This window comes from Lampetra fluviatilis, chromosome 30 (assembly GCF_964198595.1).
Source record: "Lampetra fluviatilis chromosome 30, kcLamFluv1.1, whole genome shotgun sequence".
Lineage (NCBI taxonomy): Eukaryota > Metazoa > Chordata > Hyperoartia > Petromyzontiformes > Petromyzontidae > Lampetra > Lampetra fluviatilis.
In genome coordinates this window covers 11,886,845-11,911,952 of record NC_136304.1, presented here as the reverse complement: position 1 = coordinate 11,911,952, position 25,108 = coordinate 11,886,845, and the positions used below count along the sequence as shown (strand labels likewise).

At 47.3% G+C, this 25,108-nt stretch overlaps 1 protein-coding gene across 11 annotated transcripts in view; it reads left to right on the top strand.

The window, feature by feature from the left end:
* The window catches only part of FUT8 (fucosyltransferase 8), a 384,345-nt gene that overhangs the window by 118,833 nt on the left and 240,404 nt on the right, over positions 1 to 25,108 (top strand). For 9 of the 11 annotated variants that reach the window (XM_078870634.1, XM_078870632.1, XM_078870633.1 and 6 more), the window contains one exon: positions 24,243 to 24,304. The exons of the other annotated variants lie outside the window; for them this stretch is intronic. The gene's annotated coding sequence lies outside the window, so the exon portion shown is untranslated. The remainder of the gene's footprint in view (positions 1 to 24,242; positions 24,305 to 25,108) is intronic. 11 annotated transcript variants of the gene reach the window in all.

Below are 25,108 nucleotides of genomic sequence, written 5' to 3'. Positions count from 1 at the left end.
TGATTGAATATTTTGAAATTAATGTAACCCAAATAAAATCTGCATTCTTATCGGTTAGAACAACTCTTCAAAAGCAATTTCCAAGTTTGGAATAAAAATAGATAGAAACGTTTTAAAGCTGACTGCACTACTGGTCTGCCAGAACAATTATAGAAAGTTTAGCTATCACTGATATAATTATGACAGGCACATACATACACTTAGCCTTGACATTGGTGATCATGACCTCTGCAATCGCCTTTGTGGATATGGCAACAAAGCGGTGCGGCGCTTCGCAGATCGCCGTGTGAAGATGAAGCAATGCACGGAGGAAGTTTACGGTATCTCATCCTCACATGAAAAGAATATTCCACACGATCATAATACATTGATTAACTGTCTGTAAATTATGAGAAAACCCATTGCAACATAGGCTTTTGTTCGTGCAATGCTCGTTAAATGTCGTTGGATAACTCTGTGAATGAAATTGGTTGTTACTGGTGTATTTTCTTTCAAATAATGTGTAGGTGACAGGATCCTAGGCACAGGCTTGAGCGACAATGTTGAGAGCATGTGGTAGAAACCTTCAGGCAAGGTCTCCGTAGTGTCCATAGCAAGTCGGTGTACACTGGGTGGTGTGGCTAGGCCTCCTTAGTGTCCATAGCAAGTCAGTGTACACTGGGTGGTGTGGCTAGACCCCCTTAGTGTCCATACCAAGTCAGTGTACACTGGGTGGTGTGGCTAGACCCCCGTAGTGTCCATACCAAGTCAGTGTACACTGGGAGTTGTTGCTAGACCCCCTTAGTGTCCGTACCAAGTCAGTGTAAACTGGAGATTTTTTTTTTGACTGACCGCTGGCCCCGTACTGTCCAGGGCAGGGCGGCCAATTCCTCACTGGGTGATCGTGACCTCAAACACGAGTGATTTATTGGTGGTTTAAATAATTGAATAATTGATTGATGCGCGATACGTGGGGAATGCTGCGCTGCCTGAGCGCTCGTGGAGGCACGCAGCCGCTCTCCGCCCGAATGCGTACGGACCAATTCCACACCTCCGGGATCCTGTCTTTTTGCCATTATCAAGATGATGAGAAAACAGAAAAATCCTCATTCAGCCTTTTGTTAACCCGCGAACATCTCGACAACCTGATATCGTTGCGAGAAAGCAGCAAGAGGCGGTCCTCGACCTGAGCGCCGGCCGACTTGCGTCAGTCCGCACCCGCGGCAGGTCGCCAGTCACCGCCACCCCCGGCGTCGTTGCTCACGGTGGCGGTGGGCCCGGCACAGCGTCCACTCAGATAGGCGGCGGCATCCGTGCGCTGCCTCGCCCCTTTCATTCGGCCTCCCGACACCGCACGCCGCCGGCGCTAAAGCCCCTGTGCGTTGCAAGTGATTATTAAGCATTTTTTTAATCCTTAAAAATGGCTGATAAAAAGGAAAGGTGAGCGAGTGCTCTAGTGACGACGTTGATAAGAAATGTAAGAGACAGGCCATTGCCGTATTCTGTCCAAATAAGCCAGGAAATACGAAGAATCAAGGTAATACATTTATAAACACGTATTATACTCTTTATCATTTGTTAGTTAATTACATATGCTATTTGTATTTATATCAATAAAAAGTTGCATATCGGACCCTTGGTCAGGAACGTGACCCCCTATTGTATCTTGTTTCTCTGGGAAAATGCGTCGTTTCCACTTGAATGGCACCTTTTCTAGGAGCATAATCTGACTACATTCAAGGACCGCCTGCCTGTCTGTACGCATGTATGTGTGTGTGTCGAACTTCTTCCGCACCGTACGTAGCCAACGGTGCAAATCGGAGGTGCGGGGGGAGGACAACAAAATCAATAATGGTCAAGTTCAGTTTTGGAGTAGCGGTCACGATGAATACGAGCATCGATGTATTTGTGCTTACCATGTGGTTTCCACCTGTGTTTTGGGGCAGCAGCAGGGTGGTGGTTCGGCAGTGGTGACACTCGCCTCACAGCAAGAACCTGGGTTCGATTCCCGACGCGGGCACCTTTCTGAGTGGCGTTTGTACGTTCCTCCCCTGTGTTCTGCACGGGTTTCCTCCAGCTTGGCCAGTTTCCTCCTGGAACTAAATCCGTAATAAAATATGCAGTGGCCAAAACATCCCACTGTTAAAAATGATCTGCAAATTACTCAACTGAGATTACACCATGAAAAACCTGGCAGGACTGCAATCAATCAATCTTTACTTTACGTGCACAATATCGCCCTCAATTTAGTAGCGCATCGGTGCACATTACAGCGGAACGGGAGCGCTACAGGGGGCACGGAGCAGCAGGGAAGGGGAAAAAAACGCGTCACGACCTCAGCGGCTAACGCTGACCGAGCAGACTTCTTGAACAAAGAACCTTGAGACTCGGTGAGGCTGTTCTGAGTAAGCAAGTGGAATCGTAGTAATAACAATATCCGTTATTCTATTAAGCATGTGAATAAAACCCCCATTGTGCGTACCGTGTGCTTACCACGCATGTAAATGACCGTACTTCCAAAACTGTAAACAGCCATGAATTATTTCCGGAAAATTAAAGGCAAATGTTAAAAGAAATGTGTAAAAAAAACAAATGTGGATGTAGGGTGAGATGTTTAGAGACGCCGACAGCTTGCAGAGGCCTTCATCCAGCAGTGCATAGATTATTGCTGACAACGAGAGAGTTCAATAGGGTCCATGTTTAACACGACGTCAACATTACAAAGAAGTTACCATGGCGTGAGAGTAGCAGGCACAACACTTTCTCGGATCCCGGCATCCCCGGGTTCCATTCTCACCCTTGAACACAAGTGGCGCCTTGTATCCGAGCCATGCCAAGGGCCACCCCTGGGATAATACAGACGCGGACCAGTGCCGACGTACGTGTGTACGTTGAAAGTCTTTGGTACCGTACATAACCAACTGTGCTGATCGGAGGTGCGGTGTAAGGACAACAAACCAACCACAACAAAAAGCAATTCTCATGGAATGGCGATCGAGACGATTTAAAAGTGGCATAGCTCCCAGCGGCTTCCTAATATCGGAAGGAAGAGCGTTCCAGACGGCTGCATCGGCACGTCTGAAAGCGCCGCGCGATTACGGTGAGCGTCTTTCTGGTAGTGATGCTCACTGTTGGCAGCCGTTTTCCCAGAGCTTAAAAATGACCGCACGTTGTTTTACTTCCATGCTTTTTAAACGTAAGCCATGAAGATTCGTATCTGTTCAGATTTGGTTTTGTATTCGGAATCACGGCAAAAGTTTGTATTCGGTTCGATTTGGCCCAAATGGATTTGTCCCGCTGCTTATGCAACCTGCTCTGTTCCAATTGATTGCAGGTTTTAGTATTCATTGACTCATATGTTCATATACTAAATATTCAATGTTGCTTTTATTATGGTGTGTGTGCTTCCAAGACAACTGCACGTGCTTGACTCATAAAACAATAATAATTTAGAGCCCTTGGTCAATCCACTGCCGGATGACAACCTTCCCGTGCTGTGTGAGTCGTGTGGATTATTGGACACCGCGCTGATCCGTGTGACTTGGTGACACGGTCGGGGTGCCCAAGAACCACTTCACGTGATCGCTCTCGGCTGATACTGACCAAGGCCTACCAAGCCGACTGGGTGCTGTGTTGAAAGCGCGGTGGCAAGATGTTAACCTCCTCGCCTGGTATACAGGAGGTCGTGGGTACGTTCCTGGCCATGATGCCTGCTGTATATTCGGAGTTTGCATGTTCTCTCCCGTGGTCACGTGGATTTTTCTCCGAGTCCTCCGGTTTTCCCTCCACGTTTAGAATCGTCATGCATTGAGAGTATTTGGCTGCTCAACGCGCCTTATCTGGTACCGTGAGAATATTTTAGTTTAACCACCATGGCTCACCACTCCCTCTCCGCGTTGCGACGACGTACAGCACCTTCGTGTGTTGAGCCACCAAAGAGAATGAAGAGGACAATATTTTACTGCTGTGATAGTCCCACATGCGTGCGGGTTTATGGATACGGAAGAGTGCAGGTTCACTTAAAAAGTTAACCCGCAGACGCGGTAGATTTCGGGGTTTGTGTTAATTATTGTTCGGGACAATATTCGTGAAATATTTTGTTGATCTCTCTGGACCAGGCTGCTGCAGGCCTAGTCGTAATTAAGCTCATTGGTTTTTAATTTGAGAATTGCATTTCATCTCCATGCAGGCTGTTGGAAGTGTGTTAATGCCTGAACTATATGGCTGCAGGTGCCTTTTCTTGTGTGTGGTCATTAGAAAATTTATGTAATTAAAAGTGTCTTTGTTCGGTCACGTTTCAAAGATCTTTGTTTTATATTAAAATGTGAATGGGGTTTTCCAAGTGGTAGTTTCTGGACCGTGAACATTATTTTGTTCCTCCGTAGATAATTGGAGGTCGGTAGTTTGTGTTTATACTTCACAAGAACATCTCATAATTATTTTTTGTATTGTAAACATCTACCGTACCAACTGTTTCAATTCCACTTGCAGTAATAATTGTCTATTTTTGGGCAAAGTATTCAAATAAGATTCGGTGTATCGTTTGTTTGTGATGTTATTGCATCGCCTGCCAGTTAATATATGGTGCGCACCCCGGGAACGCGTTTACCCAGAGAGCGTGCGTTGTAGCTGTACGACGCTTGCGACAATGGGGTCAATCGCGCCCGCGGTTCTTCAGAGGAAGCAACAACATGCGAGCTACAGAAGCACGCCGCAGTGAAGCCCCTGCAAACGCGTGTGTTGCATTTTGAGCGATTTCAACAAAACCTATTTTAATTTTACCAGGTAAGGCCCACTGATCTATGTAAAGTAGTCCTTCAGTTAACAGTGACATCGGTTCACGGTTTTGCGGTTGACGTTTCGCCTCCCATAGTGCCCCACAGTTTTGACGAACGTTAACATTCTGATTAAAGGCAATGTGTTTAAGTTATGCACACGGGCGCCAATTTCGGCCAATCACCGCGCTCGTAAGTGGGGCAGAGCCATGCCCTCAGCCAATCACCGACACCCATTTATGAGCGTTTAGACCTTGACTGGCTTTGTTTACGTAGGTAGAAATAAAATAAAACAAATCATGACGTTTCAATCGCAACACAAGCAGTCCTCATCAGGTGCAGTCACGAAAGCTTCAAATCAAGATTGGCTCTGTTACATTCGGGTTTTTGTTTTGGCAGTGGAAACAGCTCTCTCCCTCTCCGATTAACAGTTATTTAGGTTAACAGTAGTTTTTTTGGAACGGATTAAAAACGTTGACCGAGGAACTACTGTAGCTATTTTGTAGATGTGACCTGACCACAAATGATGGCTCAAAGAAGTGGCTTCTCATCATCATGCAGACATTTATAGCAGCGAAGTACTCTAAATGCACGCCCAGTCTAAATGTGGCGGGGAAAACCAGAGCACCCGGAGAAAAATCCACGCAACCACGGAGAAACCATGTTAACTCCAAATATACAGCAGGCATCATCAGGTTTAGACCGAACCCACGACCTCCCGTATATCAGGCGAGGTAGTTAACATCTCGCCACCGCGGTGCCCTATTTAGATGCACACCCATGTTTTAGCAGCGCCAGAGGAATTGCCACGGCTAGAGTCACCGTGAACGATGCCCTGAATGTGAGCGAGCGTCGCTCCCTCCACGTTGTCGCTTAACCTTGCGGCATCACCGTTGCTCCATGTGGTTGGGCTTAGAGTAGGCCGCCATGGTGGTGATATTTTTACTACTTCGCCGAGTTTACAGGAGGTCGTGGGTTCGATGCCAACCCTTAGTATCTGTATATTCATGTGGATTTTTCTCTGGGTCCTCCGGTTTTTCCCTACACATTTAGGAACATGCGTTTGTAGTATTTGGCTGCTGTACATTTCCACATGATGATGAGCCACTTTTTGTTGGACTATTATTTGTGAACCCACGACCTCCCGTATATCAGGCGAGGTAGTTAACATCTCGCCACCGCGGTGCCCTATTTAGATGCACACCCATGTTTTAGCAGCGCCAGAGGAATTGCCACGGCTAGAGTCACCGTGAACGATGCCCTGAATGTGAGCGAGCGTCGCTCCCTCCACGTTGTCGCTTAACCTTGCGGCATCACCGTTGCTCCATGTGGTTGGGCTTAGAGTAGGCCGCCATGGTGGTGATATTTTTACTACTTCGCCGAGTTTACAGGAGGTCGTGGGTTCGATGCCAACCCTTAGTATCTGTATATTCATGTGGATTTTTCTCTGGGTCCTCCGGTTTTTCCCTACACATTTAGGAACATGCGTTTGTAGTATTTGGCTGCTGTACATTTCCACATGATGATGAGCCACTTTTTGTTGGACTATTATTTGTGGACAGGATCGCTTCTGAAAAAGAGCTACACAGCTCAAAATGAGCACCACTTCTCGGGGAAGACAACGGTGAAATTTTCTGTGGATAGATTTGACCCGCCTGCCATGAGAATGTGGAATTTCCCCCCTCTGGGTAAGGGCTGTAAACAGGAGATGAAAACCATTGCATTAATGCTCATTTGCACATCACTTTCATTGCTTGAGCACACACGAACAACAGTCACAGACATGCCAACATGCATAACGAAATGGCACATACGTGTGTGCAAGCGCTATCAATCTTGTGTGCACGAATGCGCAGTGTGTGTGTTCTATTAATTCCCTGCTTTGCACGTAAAGTTTACCATGAGAGGATCCCATCTCAACAGGGACATCGTTGTATCCTGCAGTCATACCCATGTTCGACGCTTGCGGTGAGACTTAAAAAAAAAATGCATCTAATTACCTCCTTGAACAGCGCCACATCCCTTCACGCAACGAAGCCGGTCGCAGGATCCGTGTGTAACTGAGCGTTGATTAAATGCCGAGGTGTGTTATGGGTTGAGGTGTAACGAACTTAACCCATAACACAATCCTGCCACGTGTCACAGTGATGGCGGTCAAAGACCCTTGGGATTTATTTTTTTGAGAGAAATAAAGACATTACACAACATATATTTAGGAATAATGAAACAACAACAAAACAGGCTAGTAAATTTGGTTGTGAATTTTGGGGTCGCCTGCCCGTTTCTCTCCTGGTACTTGGAGGTGCTCGAAGACAATAATTCTGTTAATGCCGTGGCATCGTAGGTCGAGTCTGTATCTGCACTGTGGTTTTTCATTGTTTCTCTGGCCCAACTGCTTAGCAAAAAAATCAAAAAGCCATAAAATTACCGGGGCCATCACTCATGCCTGTCTTGGCTTGCCGAGTCACCCCCCCCCCCCCCCCCCCCCGAAGGTGTTTATCCGTGAGGCTCGGAGCACGGGCTCACCGGTGATGCTGCTGAAATTCAACCCTTTCTTTAGGGTGCAAAACAATGATTCTCCGTTGCACCTTGTACCCGCTATACAGTTCAAGAATTGTCATTTTAACACGATTGGTTTTTGCAGCCAGTATTATGATATGGAATAGCTTTTTTGTGTGAGGCTACTTCTTTACCTTGCCAGTTTTGGGTTGTATAACCCCTGTTGTTATTTATTTGTATACCAGGTTAAGGCCCACTGAGGTGTGTGCCTCTTTTTGAGAAGCGACCTAGCCACCACGAAGTGGCTTGTCATCACGTGGAGATTTATCGCAGCCAAATACTCGAAAAGCATGTTTATAAATGTGGAGGGAAAAAGCGGAGCACCCGGAGAAAGAGAGACACGCAAACTCCAAATATATATAATGGAGGTCTTTTTGGGTTAGATCGCGTAAATATAAATGTAAGAATAGGGTTTTCCCCTTTTTTCTGGCAACAAAACTGAAACCTTTTTACAAGGAATCATGTCTGCATTAACCACAATACTTGTGGTCAGAATGGAAACAAAAGACACACTGATAATATATGCATTGTCCTTGAAACTGATTGGTCCACACCAGAGACAGCTTTCTTTTGAGCCTCGTCTCAAACGGTGCTCGACCAGAGGACGCCAAAAGGCGTACAGCTCAAAGACAATGCACTATCAGAGTAATGAGAGCTCGGGGTGAGCATCTACATCATTAGACGTCCTTTGCCAGTACCAAAATATGAGAATAGGTTTTTGCCCTTATATATTATCCCCTTATATATTATCAGTGTGTTTTTTGTTTGCATTCTGACCACAAGTATTGTGGTTAATGGATACATGATTCCTTGTAAAAAAGGTTTCAGTTTTGTTGCCAGAAAAAAGGGGGGAAATATTTTCTTATATTTTGGTACTGGCAAAGGAGGTCTCATGATGTAAATATAAATGTGTTGTTAAACCCGCCACCACCCGACACAGCCGATTAGTAAGGTTTGTCACTAAGCAAAAACATGCCAATTAGTTACTAGTACAGCACACCGGTGTGTTGGATGGCAAATCTACAAAATTTACAATCTGAGTACGACGTTTCGCCAGTAATTACAACGAGCATTATCAAATGGACAGCCAGATTTACAGGCACCAGGGTCAGGATAGAACCCACGACGACCTGGCGCCCTCTACCACCCGACAGAGCCAAACAAGCGAACCTGTCGCCACGTGCACAAGCGTTAAATGCATCAATCGTAGTCTCAGCTCACCAGTGAGTTGAAGACCGATTCTAATGGACGTGGATCCAATCTTCAAATCTGGTTGTGGGAATCGATCCTAAACTCACCGGTGAGCTGAAACGAATAACAATTGGCGCGTTCCGTGCTCGTGGACGTGTGACAGCTCAATTTGTTTGGCAGTTTTAGGTGGTGGAGGGTTACAGGACAAAAATGAATCCAGACAATTTATGTGACCTAACCCAAAATCAATTGTGAAAAATACGAATACCATTTGCATTGTAAGCTGCTGAGCAGACATTTAAAACACGAAGCCTGGCCAATGTGCGGAGCACGCTTGTGTATGAGAGCACGTGTGTGCGCGTGTGTGTGCGCGTGTTTGCGTGTGTGTGCGTGTGTGCTGGGGAGTGGTAGTGTAGCGGTTAGCGCGCTGCGCTACGAACCCGGCGGCCCGAGTTCGATTCCCGCTCACGGCCAACACCGGTGACGATTATCTGAACCGGTCCTGGGCCTCCCCTAGGTCGACTCAGCCTCAAATGAGTACCTGGTGTGATATGTAAACATCGCCACTGGGGAGACAAAGGCGGCCGGGCGTGGTGCTGTCCACCCACCCCCTCGTGTGTCGTGCCGGCCTTCATAGGTACTCGCTAACAGCACTTGCCCCTACAGTCTGTTTAGGCTATACGGGGAATCTTTATCTTTGTGTCTGTGTGCAGCGTCATTTCGTAGCAAGGGGCTGACTTGGCCCATCATCCCTTGGGGAGGAGGGGGGCGGGTTGGTCTATAAAATGAGTACCGCTTGGTGGAGAATTCACAGCGGTGGTTGCCCTGCGGATGGATGTGCCAACTGTCATGGCTGTGTGGAATCGCGCCGGGTACTGCGGAGGCGTCTTTACGGATCGACGCATCCCGCTGGCCAGACACGTGCGGACCCAACAGGGCAGCGACGAGCGAGGCCTGCCCGCGGCGTGCGCATGTCAATCGCGTTGCATTCGTAACAACGCGACGGCAAAGCAGCAAACATACCTCAGACGTCAGGGGCGCGGTCAAAGCGTGCATTTGCATAATGGTGCAATGCTACGTACAAGAAAGGTACGGGGTGAAAAACGCATTGCAATAATGCTCCACCTCCACATACACGTCGGAATACATCGCTTGTGAAGGCGTCGGATTAGCTAACGCTAAACTAAGTAAACTATTTTTTATTTTACCAGGTAAGGCCCACTGAGCTGTATAGCTCTTTTTATAAGTGGTCTGGCCACATAATAGCTCGACGAAGTGGCCTATTGTGTGGAAATTTCTAGCAGTCAAATGCCCTAAACACGTTTAATCAGGTCGCCGGACAGAATCAATACGGCGATTGGGGACATAGAATTACAGCCATTTACGTGCTTGATGATGATGCAGCGCAAGAACCATGGGAAAGAACATAGCGTTCCCCATATATATATATTTGTGGGAATGCTGGCCAATTTCTTCTTGAGAAATGCGTTGACTCAAGTTCGAATAATAACTGTGCCGGTGGAATCCCTGGGAAAACCTGGAATCGAATAAACCCCAGGGCCTGACCCTCGACCTCGAGCGGCAGGCGCCGGCTTCCCCTGGCGCGAAAAGCCGCGGATCTGGGCCGGCACGGTGTGTTCTACAGGGGCCCAAAGGCACAGAGGCCACCCCGAGGCCTACTGAGGGAGCCGCTGGCAATTGCTGCCACCGACCTTTGGTCTATGTGCCCCCCCGACCCCCTCCTTTTTACCCACTGCAGACCAAAACCCAGACAGATTTCTTAGCCAGCCCAGGTCCATCATAACTGTGCACTGTGTCGTGATAAAGTTCAACGCAATAACGGTGCCAGATCTCGGTACAAATCAATTCCCGCCACCTGAACACAGACGACAAATCCCGGACACCTCTATGTATACCAACAAGTATTCTTCTCGAATTTAAATTAGCTTTCTCCGTTCGGTGGGGTTCTTCCGGAGATCTCCAAATTTTTAAAAGCTAATCGAGGCTGTCCTGAGTGAAGATTTCGATGGTTATTTTTCGTAGACTTTAGTAGGCTTTCCAAAATCTCATTGTTCGGTTCCGCAAATACCTCATCTGAGTGTGCAAACAGCCCCTTCCCCTCCCCTATAATCATCAGTCCCCATCCTCAACTTCGTGAAACTTTTAAATTCAGATGTGCGATGTAAAACATCCAACGCGTTCCTTGGAGACTATTTGCGCATAACTAATTGGCTTTGGTGTTTCCAATGCCAATATGGGGGTGACAGGGTCAGCACGGACGAATAGCCTGGACAGCGTTGTGTGGAGTTCGTATGTTCTGCCCCTGTGATACAGAGTGTGAGTGTTGGGTGCGTGTAGGCAGGTGTTAACTTTGTATATTCTCCCCTGTTCTGCATGGGTTTTCTCCGCATTTCCTACCCATCGCCAAAAACGTACGTACGTATGTTGAACTTATTTCACACCGTATGTAACCAGCTGCTATTTGGAGGTGTGGGGGAAGGACATCAAACTAAACACACACAAAAAGTAGTTCTAAAGAAATTAGTTTTGAATCTAGATGATTTAAAAGTACATAGCTTCAGTGGCTTCCTATATCAGAAGGGCATCTGAAAGCGTGCAATGCGGTGTCCGCCGTCTTTGTGGTATTGACACTCACCGTTGGAACTGTCATTCGCTTTGGCCAAACATCTCAACGTAGTGAGACACCCTCCTGAAAAGAGTTGCCGGGCTCAGTGTGACTTTGCTGGGCAGGCGAGTAAGAGATGTCAACGCACTGTGATGCGCCAGCTCGCACGTACGAGCACATGCACGCGCGTTGGTGCACGCAACAGCTCGTATCAGCGAGGGGAAAAGTGGCGAGACCTAGATGTAATGTGAGGATATATCCAGCTCAATGACGTATCACAACTCGTCATGATGATTGGCTCTGCCGGTCCTGGTCTATAGCCAATGGGGGGAAGCCTAGGGGCGTAGCCCTGATGTAATGGAAAGGTGACAGCTGTAAGTAGAGGATTGGTTCTGCTGGCTTTGGCCACAGCCAATGGGGAGATGAGTCAGGGGCGTGGTCCCGGGAGCTTACGAGGGAGCCTGGAATATTCCATGGAGGCTAACCAGGATTGGTGGAAATGTACCACATGACCCGGGTATTAAATAGGGGTGGAGACTAACGACAGGTGGTCAGAACGGGAATGAACAGAGGAAGGGGGCCACGCGGGAGCGGGGCTCCGGGTTGCCACGTGGCGGTGCGTCTCTCTCTCTATCTATCCCTCTCACGCTGCCTGTCAGCAGCGTGAAGGAAAGCTGTAATACAAGTTGAATAAAAGACGGATTCCAGAAGTCGCCTCAACGACCTTTATCACACAGAGATTAAGGCGCCTAATCTATGGGTACATAGGGTGCCGTGGTGGCTAGGAGATGTTAATTCACTCGCCTGGTATACAGGAGAGAGTGTGGGTTCGATCCCGACCCTGACACCTGCTGTATATTTGGAGTTTGCATTTCTCTTTCCCCGTGGTCGCGTGGATTTTTCTCCAGATCCTCCGGTTTTTCCCCTCCACGTTTAGAATCAACATCACACGATCAGAGTATTTTGGCTACACGAGAAGCCACTTCGTTGAGATATCATTTGTGATAGCCAGGTCGCTTCTGAAATATATATATGTATAGCTCAGTGGGGCCTTACCTGATAGCATACACAATAGTTTAGTTTTTAGTTGACTATATGGGTCGGTCCCTCCGTCTTCCAACCAGATGTTGGGAGCCTTGTTGAGTGACAAGGCCCTCGCACAAATGACATTTTCCACAGCCCAGCATTTGATTGATACGTACTTTTTGTGTGTGTGTGTCTTCACCCTAACAATTGTAACTTGTGCGTCGCGACTGTCTGCGCTAAATCTTCGGCAATTGAGTTGTCTGATGAGAGCCCTGGCGGCGCTTCACTTCACATGTTGAGACAGCTGCTGTGTCAGCCTTTCATTAAAATGGTTTAACGCAGCAGCACTTAACCGACATGCTCTATTAAAACCTTATTTGGACGGGGAGAAATCTTGAGGAAATGATTTCCCGTGCAATATTCTGTGTAGCGGTGTAATTCCTTCATTGTGCGTTTTGTCGGTGGGCCATTCGCTGCTGCTTTGGCTTTTTTTGGCCCAAATTGTGTTCCAGTCGCGGTAATCCCGTCATATCGGCATAAGATCCCTGTTGGCATCGTGCCAGTTACCATCAGTCTGTGGGGAGACGCGCGGGGGAGAAGCACGGGGGAGACGCGCGGGGGAGTCGCGCGTACAGGGCAGTTGGTGGCAGCCACCATCCAGTAACGAAGGGGCATAGAGGAGCGACATTCGCAGCAGGCGTCGCACCCGTCAGATAAAGTAGAGCCGGTTTGAACAGTGGGGAGTGTAGTCGTTTAACCCATAACACCTGGGTCTATCCCGTGACCTCCTCATCATGGTCTTACACCGGCATCTACCCCGGCACAAGCGCCGTGGTGACTATGGGACCGTTTTCATCACTGTGGTAACGTTACCGAATCTGGAATGGCAGCTGTTTTTCCAGCTGTTGTGTTGTGTGTGTGGTGCATTCTCTTTTTTGTATTGTGCAGGGTGGCAACGCAGTGACAAACACTCGTGCCTCACAGAAAAAAGCTCCTGAGTTCCATCCCCAACTCGGGCCCCTTTCTGTGTGTGGAGTTTGTATGTTTCTCTCTCTTCCCCTGTTCTGCATGGGGTTTTTTTTTCTGGGCTCTCCAGTTTTCTTCCATAGCTTAAAAAACACACATGCAGGGAATCCTCTACTTGCAAACTTTCAGAGATACGAACAAACCTGTCCGCTTGTCCAGTTGCCTGTTCGGAACGAGAGTCGTAAGTTCAACCACCGCGCAATAGATGGCGGTGGTGGCATCTAAATCTGCAGAAGGTGAAGAACCAGTGGCAACTACATCTGCAGAACGCGAAGAACCAGTGGAATCTACATCTGCAGAAGGTGAAGAACCAGTGGCATCTACATCTGCCGAAAGTGAAGAACCAGTGGCATCTACATCTGCAGAACGTGAAGAACCATTGGCATCTACATGTGCAGAAAGTGAAGAACCAGTGGCATCTACATCTCCAGTAGATTATACAACTTTTAAAGCCATTCCCCGTGTTTAGTGTACATGCTCTACAACGTGTTTGCAATCGATAGGAGTAAAGATGGATTTATGAACAAATCGACTTATGAACCGACCTCTGGAGCCGAGCGTGTTGCTAAGTAGAGGAGTCTCTGTGCAATGTTACTGGCATTGGCCAAGCATTCCAATGCTGCAAAATCACCTGGAAATTTCTCCCCCCTCCCTACGGTGAAAATCTGGCAGGACCATCCTGAAAAAGAGTTGAGACTCGGGATTTTCCGGATAATCAAGCGTAGTAGTATTAATAATAATACAAATGCAGGGTGGTGTGTGCAGCACGATCAAGCAACGCCACCCGCGGCGAATCGGCGATCGGCATGCGGCAAACGAAGTCCGTGGCCACCACCCGGCTCTTCGCGGCGATCGTGCATTTTACGTCCATGCCGAGGGTATTTCGCATTCAAATATTTGTCTTGGCGGGAAGCGCGGGCAGAATTGTTAGCCACGCGTAAGGCATGTGGGATTTCTCAAAATAATTAGGATTATTGGCCTCTCCGTTGAACAGGGTGGGGGGGTGGGTGAGTGGTGCGGGGTCAAGGATTACATGCACCATATATAGATTAATTAACCGGCATGATCTCTCTCCGTCGCGGCAAAACGGGGTTAGTGGGGATCGTGCAAACAAACTCTCCCCGCTCGCGGTGGCCCCGCTGGACGCTGGCGTGAGTACCCCCCCCTCCCCGAGATTCTCCTCGTCCCTTCAGCTGGGCGAGGCTGTCATCGTCACCGTCACACACGCGATACGGGCGCCGCGTTCCACATTCCCTTCGGGTCAGCTTCACTAGGCTTCCCACGGTTGGCGAGATGCTAACTACCTCACCTGGTATACAGGAGGTCGTGGGTTCGATCCCGACCCTGACGCCTGCGGTATATTTGGAGTTTGCGTTCTCTTTTCCCGTGGTCACGTGGATATTTCTCTGTGTCCTCCAGTTTTCCGTCCAAATTTAGAATCAACTTGCGTTCAAGAGCATTTGGTTGCTGTAAATTTCCACACGATAAGCCACTTTGCTGAGCTATCATTTGTGGCCAGTTCGCTTCTGAAGAGTGCTAGACAACTCAGTGGTCCTTACCTGGTAAAATAAAAATTTGTAGTGAACTGGGTGGTGGATTAGCCACTGGCGGGCTCCAAGGTTCCACAGCGGCAGCGATGGAGGCAATTTGTCGATCTGTCCCCCCACGTGGCTGGTCATGTTCCACGCGGCACAAGCGCCGACCCAGTCGCAGGTCCACACTGCCCTTTGCCCGTCGTGTGTAGGTAGAGGATCCAGTCTCGAATTGCGTTGAGTTTGTAACAAAAGTGGGTGGAGTTAGAATTTGTACCGAGTGCTGCTGTCATGCTGGAGTTTGAGATGTGTGTGTGTAATGCCACAAGGGATGCTGCTACTGTGTGTGGGGTTTTTTTTAATGAGTTTGCTGCAGGAATCTTCTCTTTGCTTAGGACACGTCTGCCTGGTTGGATATGGGTCCTGATAACTAGGACCCCTATCTTACAGACAGAGTCTTTGCCTATAAACATTTGGCAGTTAATCAGCCTTGATTCAAGCAAGCCTGACTTGCAGTTGAGACACCGAATGTTGAAGCTGGTCCAGAGTTTGCTTGTGTTGAACCAATACTGCTGAATTGTGCACTCCTAGAAGGCTGTGAATTTTTTTGGCCATGGATTTGAGTGAAAATTCTGTTTTGCTCGACTTGTAATGAGCAATGATTCATCTTCAGCCTTTGTAAATCCACTGTCTCACTGCTCTTGCTATGAGTAGGACGACTTGGTTATCTAGTTCTGGAGGAACTTCATAAGATTATTTTCACCTTGAGTTAAGCCTCACTGAGTGTGAAGACTTGTTCAGGCGGGTTGTGCCACGTTATTGCAGGAGGGGGCAATGTTTGTTCCGTGGAATCCCAATTGAGAAATTGAGAATTCCCAGCTCCCGTCTGTGTGTGTTTAGCTGTGGAAGGGGACCAGGGAACCCAGAACTCAGAGTCGGGAATCTAACTCGTCTCGTCCTGTGAGGCGTTGTGCATTACCGCCGCTCCACCACCTGTCTGCCCTAGATAGTCACGAGTCGGCAAGATCCCTCGGCGATGGAAGAGAATGTTACGCTGTCTGAGTAGACTACGGAAGAGTCCTATATTCATATTCTTAGGTTTTTTTCGGTAAAGTCACGTAGGTAAAAACATTAAAAAGTAAAATAAAATAAAAAATAAAAATCACGACGTTTCGGAGGCAACACAAGCTTCCGTCTTCAGGTGGTACTGTCACAGCCACGACAGCTGTATCAAGTAAATGAGAGATTGCAGGAGTTACCACTGCGTTTATATAATGGTTGGAGAAGGTGGTGGGGCAAGGGCCGCATACTTATTATTAATATGGTAAGGTGAGGCTTGAGACTAAGAATAGACTGCATAACAAAGGCTGAGGCTTTGTTATGCAGTCTATTCTTAGTCTCGAGCCTTTGTTATACAAAGGCTGAGCCTTTGTTATGGAGAGGTGCGGTTTGTGACTCAACCTGTAACAAGAAGACCACCACTAAACATGGTAAAACAGTAATGGTTGTCTGTCAAATAAGATTGGCAAATAAGTGTAGTTAAATCTTTTTTGCATGGTTAATCACATCTTTCCAATGATTACTCAGTTTGTAACCGTCATCACGGTTGAAATTATGTCTGTGTTTGTATATTTGGATGGCTTCGTGTACAAACCTTTGATGGTAGCCAGGAGGTTTGCAGAGAACCTTGGTCTCGGAAAATACAATTTCATGAGAGCCCACCGAGTTGTAGCAATGATCGGCAACGGCCAAAGAATTAGTTCTGCCGTGTTTCAGATCTGACTTGTGCTCGCGGACACGATCAGAAACATGACGTTTCGTTTCTCCAATGTAGCAATCACCACAAATGCAACTCAATTTGTAGACTCCAGGATACTGTAAGTCAGGAACGACATCCTTCACAGATGGGATCAAATCACGGATTTTATGCACTGTACTGAATCGGACTTGGATCTTATGTTTGTTTAGAATTTTGGAGATCTTTTTGGTCACGCCTGCTATGTATGGCAACATGATAGTTTTGGTCGGAGTTTCATGTGGCTGTTTCTGTATGGTGGGAGAGACAGCTTGGCGGATAGTGCGGTCAGAGTATCTGTTCATCCTGAGGGCCCGATGTACATGTCTTAATTCACCGGCCAGGTGGTGTTGGTCAGCAATGCCATGGGCTCTGTGGTATAGCGTTTTGATGAGAGAATTCTTTTGAGATGGGTGGTGGTGGGAATCCGGTTTCAAGTAAGAATCTGTGTGGGTGGCTTTCCTGTAGACAGAATGTCCCAAGGATCCGTCAGGCCTCCTCTCAAACAGAATATCTAAGAATGGTATTTTACCGTCTTTCTCCACTTCCATGGTGAATCTGATGGATGGGTGTCTAGAATTGATGTGGTCCAAGAAGCGGTTCAATGCTGGGAGGCCATGTGGCCAGATGACGAAAGTGTCGTCCACATACCTCTTCCACAAGGAAGGACGCAGGGTGGATGTCTGGATGGCGTCTGATTCAAACTTTTCCATGAACATGTTGGCTATAACTGGTGACAAGGGGGAGCCCATAGGGGTACCCTCATTCTGTTTGTAGAAGGTGCCATTCCAGGTAAAATAAGTGTTGGTGAGGCAATGCCTAACCAGCGCAGGTACATCAGAATTCAATCCATGTTGGACTAAGTCCTCAATTATTGTTAGGGTGTCCGGTACTGGGACTTTGGTGAACAAAGATAATACATCAAAGCTGACGAGGATGTCATCAGGAGATAGTACCATGTCCTTAACCATAGAGACTAATTGGGTTGAGTTGAGTACTGCAGAAGAGGTCTTGCCTGTGAAGGGGAGCAGAGTATCTGATAGAAAACGGGCTAGTTTGTACGTAGGAGAGTTTATCGTCGACACGATGGGTCGTAGCGGGGTGCCTTCTTTATGGTTTTTGGGAAGACCATAGAGTCTGGGAGGTCTAGCCGCCGATGGTTTTAGAGAGGGACGTTTGCTTGGTTCGATTAGGGAAGTCGAACTCGTGATGATACTGTTGGTTTTTGTCGTTAGGTTTTTAGTGGGATCGTTTTTAATTTTGGAGTAACTCCCATCATTAAGAAGGTCCAGGATTTTGTTGTTGTATGAATCTTTATCCATGATGACCGTGGCATTGCCCTTGTTTGCCGAGAGGATGACTATATCATCTCTCTTTTTTAGGTCCGCGAGTTCAGAGCGTTCGTTTTTGCTGATGTTACTTGTGGGTTTCTTAGCATTCTTAAGAATAGTGGCTATTTCAGCTCTTGCTACATCCGCATGGATGTGTCCTATGCCTCTGAGGGCTACATCAATCTGAGAAATCATATCCTCTACTGGTATATATTAAGGGGTGACGGCGAAATTTACTCCTTTGGCCAGTACCGTTTTTAGATTGTCAGAAATTGGGATGTTACTCTGATTAATCACGGTCTTGTTAACATCCAGCTTTGCGATGTGTGGCTCTGGTTTCTTCTTAGATAGGTTGAATTTAGAAATCAAGGTTAGCTTTGCATTTGGCTGACATTGAGTCAGCAGAAGCTGAAGTCATGTAATCAACGTGGTTCCAGACTCTCTTACAACTTCTTAGGTTTTTTCGGTAAAGTCACGTAGGTAAAACATCAAAATGAATGAAAATAAAATAAAATAAAATAAAAAATCACGACGTTTCGGAGGCAACACAAGTCTCCGTCATCAGGTGGGACCGTCACAGCCAGATTAGCTGCATCAAGTGAGGCAATGATTCAAGATGTAATCCCTTAAAAGCGAGTTGAGGGGGGGAGGAGAGGGAGGGGGGAGCTCATCAGACTATGGTAGCCAATGAATGGAACGTATCGGGAGGGAGGGGGGGCGAGGCCAAAAGGGTGGGCGACGGCGTGCAAGCGATTGTGCGCAAGCGTCTAATTACTGCACACGCCAACACAATGGAGCGATTATGCGCAAGCGGCCAACTGCCGCACACGCCAACACAATGGGCAGAGAGGGGGAGGGAAGCTCTAATACACATGATAGACAAAAGGAACGAAAATGCCCATGTTAATACCAATGCTGGCTGAACAATGAAGAGAGTACTGTTACAAACACATTTAATGTTAACACAAAAAATGTCACCTTCCGATTGGAACCACGTTGATTACATGACTTCTGCTTCTGCTGACTCAATGTCAGCCAAATGCAAAGCTAACCCTGATTTCTAAATTCAACCTCCTATCTAAGAAGAAACCAGAGCCACACATCGCAAAGCTGGATGTTAACAAGACCGTGATTAATCAGAGTAACATCCCAATTTTTGACAATCTAAAAACGGTTCTGGCCAAAGGACTAAATTTCGCCGTCACCCCTAAATATATACCAGTAGAGGATATGATTTCTCAGATTGATGTAGCCCTCAGAGGCATAGGACACATCCATGCGGATGTAGCAAGAGCTGAAATAGCTACTATTCTTAAGAATGCTAAGAAACCCACAAGTAACATCAGCAAAAACGAACGCTCTGAACTCGCGGACCTAAAAAAGAGAGATGATATAGTCATCCTCTCGGCAGACAAGGGCAATGCCACGGTCATCATGGATAAAGATTCATACAACAACAAAATCCTGGACCTTCTTAATGATGGGAGTTACTCCAAAATTAAAAACGATCCCACTAAAAACCTAACGACAAAAACCAACAGTATCATCACGAGTTCAACTTCCCTAATCGAACCAAGCAAAAGTCCCTCTCTAAAACCATCGGCGGCTAGACCTCCCAGACTCTATGGTCTTCCCAAAATCCATAAAGAAGGCACCCCACTACGACCCATCGTGTCGATGATAAACCCTCCTACGTACAAACTAGCCCGTTTTCTATCAGATACTCTGCTCCCCTTCACAGGCAAGACCTCTTCTGCAGTACTCAACTCAACCCAATTAGTCTCTATGGTTAAGGACATGGTACTATCTCCTGATGACATCCTCGTCAGCTTTGATGTAGTATCTTTGTTCACCAAAGTCCCAGTACCGGACACCCTAACAATAATTGAGGACTTAGTCCAACATGGATTGAATTCTGATGTACCTGCGCTGGTTAGGAATTGCCTCACCAACACTTATTTTACCTGGAATGGCACCTTCTACAAACAGAATGAGGGTACCCCTATGGGCTCCCCCTTGTCACCAGTTATAGCCAACATGTTCATGGAAAAGTTTGAATCAGACGCCATCCAGACATCCACCCTGCGTCCTTCCTTGTGGAAGAGGTATGTGGACGACACTTTCGTCATCTGGTCACATGGCCTCCCAGCATTGGACCACTTCTTGGACCACATCAATTCTAGACACCCATCCATCAGATTCACCATGGAAGTGGAGAAAGACGGTAAACTACCATTCTTAGATATTCTGTTTGAGAGGAGGCCTGACGGATCCTTGGGACATTCTGTCTACAGGAAAGCCACCCACACAGATTCCTACTTGAAACCGGATTCCCACCACCACCCATCTCAAAAGAATTCTCTCATCAAAACGCTATACCACAGAGCCCATGGCATTGCTGACCAACACTACCTGGCCGGTGAATTAAGACATGTACATCGGGCCCTCAGGATGAACGGATACTCTGACCGCACTATCCGCCAAGCTGTCTCTCCCACCATACAGAAACAGCCACATGAAACTCCGACCAAAACTATCACGTTTCCATACATAGCAGGCGTGACCAAAAAGATCTCCAAAATTCTAAACAAACATAAGATCCAAGTCCGATTCAGTACAGTGCATAAAATCCGTGATTTGATCCCATCTGTGAAGGATGTCGTTCCTGACTTACAGTATCCTGGAGTCTACAAATTGAGTTGCATTTGTGGTGATTGCTACATTGGAGAAACGAAACGTCATGTTTCTGATCGTGTCCGCGAGCACAAGTCAGATCTGAAACACGGCAGAACTGATTCTTTGGCCGTTGCCGATCATTGCTACAACTCGGTGGGCTCTCATGAAATTGTATTTTCCGAGACCAAGGTTCTCTGCAAACCTCCTGGCTACCATCAAAGGTTTGTACACGAAGCCATACAAATATACAAACACAGACATAATTTCAACCGTGATGACGGTTACAAACTGAGTAATCATTGGAAAGATGTGATTAACCATGCAAAAAAGATTTAACTACACTTATTTGCCAATCTTATTTGACAGACAACCATTACTGTTTTACCATGTTTAGTGGTGGTCTTCTTGTTACAGGTTGAGTCACAAACCGCACCTCTCCATAACAAAGGCTCAGCCTTTGTTATGCAGTCTATTCTTAGTCTCAAGCCTCACCTTACCATATTAATAATAAGTATGCGGCCCTTGCCCCACCACCTTCTCCAACCATTATATAAACGCAGTGGTAACTCCTGCAATCTCTCATTTACTTGATACAGCTGTCGTGGCTGTGACGGTACCACCTGAAGACGGAAGCTTGTGTTGCCTCCGAAGCGTCGTGATTTTTATTTTTTATTTTATTTTACTTTTTAATGTTTTTACCTACGTGACTTTACCGAAAAAACCTAAGAATATGAATCATTGCAGTCACGAAAGCTTCAAATCTAGAATTAAGTCCTATATTCATGGACATCCCGGGGGGAGGCATTTGCTAGATTTATTGTGTGAATAAGATCAACTCGCAGTTTTGAAGACTACAATTGCGACGTTTGTTTCGTGTATTTCCCATTGTGCGGTGAGCAAAAAAGTGCGTTTGTTTAACACGTAGACTCTCGCGACCAATGAGGCTCGTTTTAATTCCCGGCGAAACGTCGCGTTTTGTGGGTTTACTCTGAAGTAGTAACTAATTGGCACGTTCTGTTTACGTGACAAACCTTACTAATTGGCTGTGTCGGGTGGTGGCGGGTTTAACGACACATTTATATTTAGTCGATCTAACCCAAAAAACTATATTATGAAAAAAAATAGTTGGGTCAAATATTTTTTAAATTGAATAGCTGTTTCCCCTTTTTTCTCGCAACAAAACTGAAACCTTTTTACAAGGAATCGTGTCTGAATTAACCACAATACTTGTGGTCAGAATGCAAACAAAAAACATACTCTGATAATATATGCATTGTCCTTGAAACTGATTGGTCCACACCAGAGACAGTTTTTTTTAGCCTCGTCTCAAACGGTGTAAGACCAGAGGACGCCAAAAGGCTTAAGATTGTGCTTTTTACACTAAAATGGTTTTGTTTTTCATTGATCGCTTGGAAATGTTACAGATACGTGTCCGCCAGTCACTGTGGGCCGTGCTTTCTCCGTGCAGCCAGCGACCCAGAGAGATACCTTCCCTGTGACCCTGACCAGCCAGGCGCTAAATGGCCACGTCGCCCGCCTCCTGTTATTTATACAACAGGTAGCCAGCGTCCTGTTCTCGGTGACGCGCGTGTGCGTGCGTGTGTGCGTGCGCATGTGTGTGTGCGCATGTGTGTTGGCGTGAGCCCAGTGGCAGCGGTGTTACGTGGCCTCTGCACAAAGCCGGATATCGCGTTCATGTTATTTATTATTTTTGTTTTGGCTATCACCATCGAACAAAGACGATCACTGCATCGCTCGCTTACTGATGCGCTCTTCCAATATTAGGAAGCCAATGGAGCTATTGAAAATATATTTTTTTAGGATTGTTTAGTTTGTCCGTTTACCGCACCTCCGATTCGCACGGTTGGCTACGTGCGGTGCGAAAGAAATTCAACATACGTACGAAGTCAGCGGCACACCCTTGCCAGCTACCCCTCGGTGTGCGCCAGGGTAAGATTGTGTGGTGTGAAACCAGTATCTCGGTGGGCATTTGGAGCGTGCTGTACGTCTACGGTGCCTGCAGCGCAACATCTGGAATGACCGTTAATGCTGCCATGTGAATGTTGTTGTTTGTTGTCGTCTGGGCAGCAGTGGCACAGCGGTTAGCGTGCGACCCAAGTTGCACGGCCAGTGACAAGTTTCCGAGCCGGCCCTCGACCTCCTGTTGGTCGACTCAGCCTTAAAAGGGAGACAGAGTGGCCGGTGCTGGTCGTGCAACCTCTCTGTGCGCCGTGTTCGCCTTTGTAGGTACAGGGGGGTCCGCCGATATACGTCGGGGTTAGGGACCTGGAAGTTGTGACTTATAACGAAGCGATAAATAACGCAGGATTTTCCTCCCATAAGAATAATGGGAAACACTGCCCCTGCGACGCAAAGCGAGGCAGTGTCTCCCATAAGAAACAATGGAATTAGGTAGGGATAGGGACCATAACTTAGGGAATGTTGTGTTTCATACCTCGCAACCACAATATTATTGTACATGTACAGAAAACCTCGTACTGTACATGTACAGTACCTGCACTATAATGTACAACACAATGTAAACGTTTATAACCAGGTTCAAGAACCTTCAAACAGCATTTATACCTATCAAACATTCCACTGAAAACAATTTTTATGAGTATTTAGAAGAATCCCTGTACACTTTAAAAGTTTTCCTTTTTTTAATGCGACACGTATTTGTGACATTTCCAAACTATGAATGAAAAAGAAAACCATTTTAGTGTAAAAGCGCAACCTCAAGCGGCATTTAAAAATATTTTACCTTAGCCTATCATTTTTACGATCTTATCTTGAGGAGTGGATGAGTTGTGCTTGCTTTGGAGGTGTTGGGAAGAGGATTAAACACCTGTCTGGAAACGTTTCTGCAGCGTCTACTTCAGCACTGGCCGACTTTCCTCTTATGTTTACGTTCTTTAAACTTTATCGTGCCTGAAATCTGTAGAACCGCCAACGCGCGACCTTGAATGGTTTCTCTTTCGCTGCCTCCTTCCTCTCCCAACTCCATTTTCAGGCTTAGGGCCTTCTCCTGAATGAGATGCTAAGCTGATCGGCGTGTTCTTCTTGTGCAGATCCTCGATCCGTAAAGGCCAGGAAATCGTTCCACTTATTCCGTGACCACACTTCGTGCTTGAAAGCACGCTTGGCTTTAATTTACAATTTATCAGCGTTCTTCACTGTCGTACGCACACTCAAATTGCGCCCAATATCAGCCGCGCGTTCACATTCTCTCCTTCGCTTTCTCACTTTCATTTTAACATGGAGCGTGATACTACCGCGCTTTTTCTTACGCTCACCACCTGCACCGTCACTAAGCACGACGCTTGCTACTCATTATTGAAGGGTTGCGACGATATTCTGCGATGACGTCGACAAGCCGATTACAATGAGCACTCGCTACGCAGCATGTGAGAGAGGACACGATGGGACTGAGAAGGTGGCGGCGCATGCGACAAAGAGGAGTTGCACAGTCCGGCTGAACCGAGTTGAAAACGCCGTAACGACGTGTGAGTGCGGGGGACATTTTACGTTGGGTTCCTCAAAAAGTCAGCGACGTGAGTGCGAAACAACGTCGATAAACAACATCTATAAACAATGTCTATATATCGAGGCGACGTACATCGGGAGGGACCCCTCCCCCTGGACTTAGAAACGGAACTTACCCTCAACAGTCCGTTAAGGCCTTTAATGGAGGATCATAGTCTTTGTTTTTGTGTTGCACTGCAGGTTCGTGTCGAGGGGATTCCTTTTCAAGCCGCCCGGCTGTGCTGTTCCCCGTGGTGTCGCGGGTATGTACAGGAGTCGCATGCAGTCTCCTCCGTTGCCCTGCTTACACGAGTCACAGAATCCACAGGTCCCAGAACTTTTCGGTTATTTCATGGAGAGCATAATTTAGTAGGTTCACTGTTGGCGCCGTTGTTATGGCGCAAGGCTACCACCACAAGGGCTGTGTTGCACGCAGGCCTCTGCGGAAGTTTTGCAACACGGGGCGATTTACGCGTCATCCCAATTGAGTCATTTGCGGGCCATTTTTCGAATTTGGCAAATTTGGGCCGCGATGCCCGGCATCTGTAATGTCCACTTGGAAGCAGACGGCTCGTACGTAGTATCTTACAGTTGATGCGCAACCGCATCCATGACGGGGTCGGCTGCCAGATTCGGACCGCGATCCTTCGCAACACAAGCGGAAAACGCACGAGCACCGGGCTGCGTGGCAGCAATAACAATGTCCATCTCCCCTCCGCTCTGCTTTACCCACCAATATTTTACCCTGCTCTACATACAATGCCTGCGCGAGTCGTACCGTGTGAGCGTTGTGCGTGTACACCCTGTGTGTACACTGCGTGCCGTGACGGTGAAGTTTTACTCTTGGAGCCCACGCTCCCCCCGTTGTAGCGGTGCCATGCCGTGTGAGCTGCGGCGCTCGCCCTGCTTGCCCCCCCCTCTGCCCGCCTATCCCGAGCCCGGGGGAGGTGGCCGAGCGCGCCTTGCGCACGGACGCCGCGGGCGGCACAGCTGATGAGCTGCTTGCCGTCGCGGTGTCATCGCCACAAATGGGGGAACGCCTCTGCAGGATTATTGACGATGTCTCA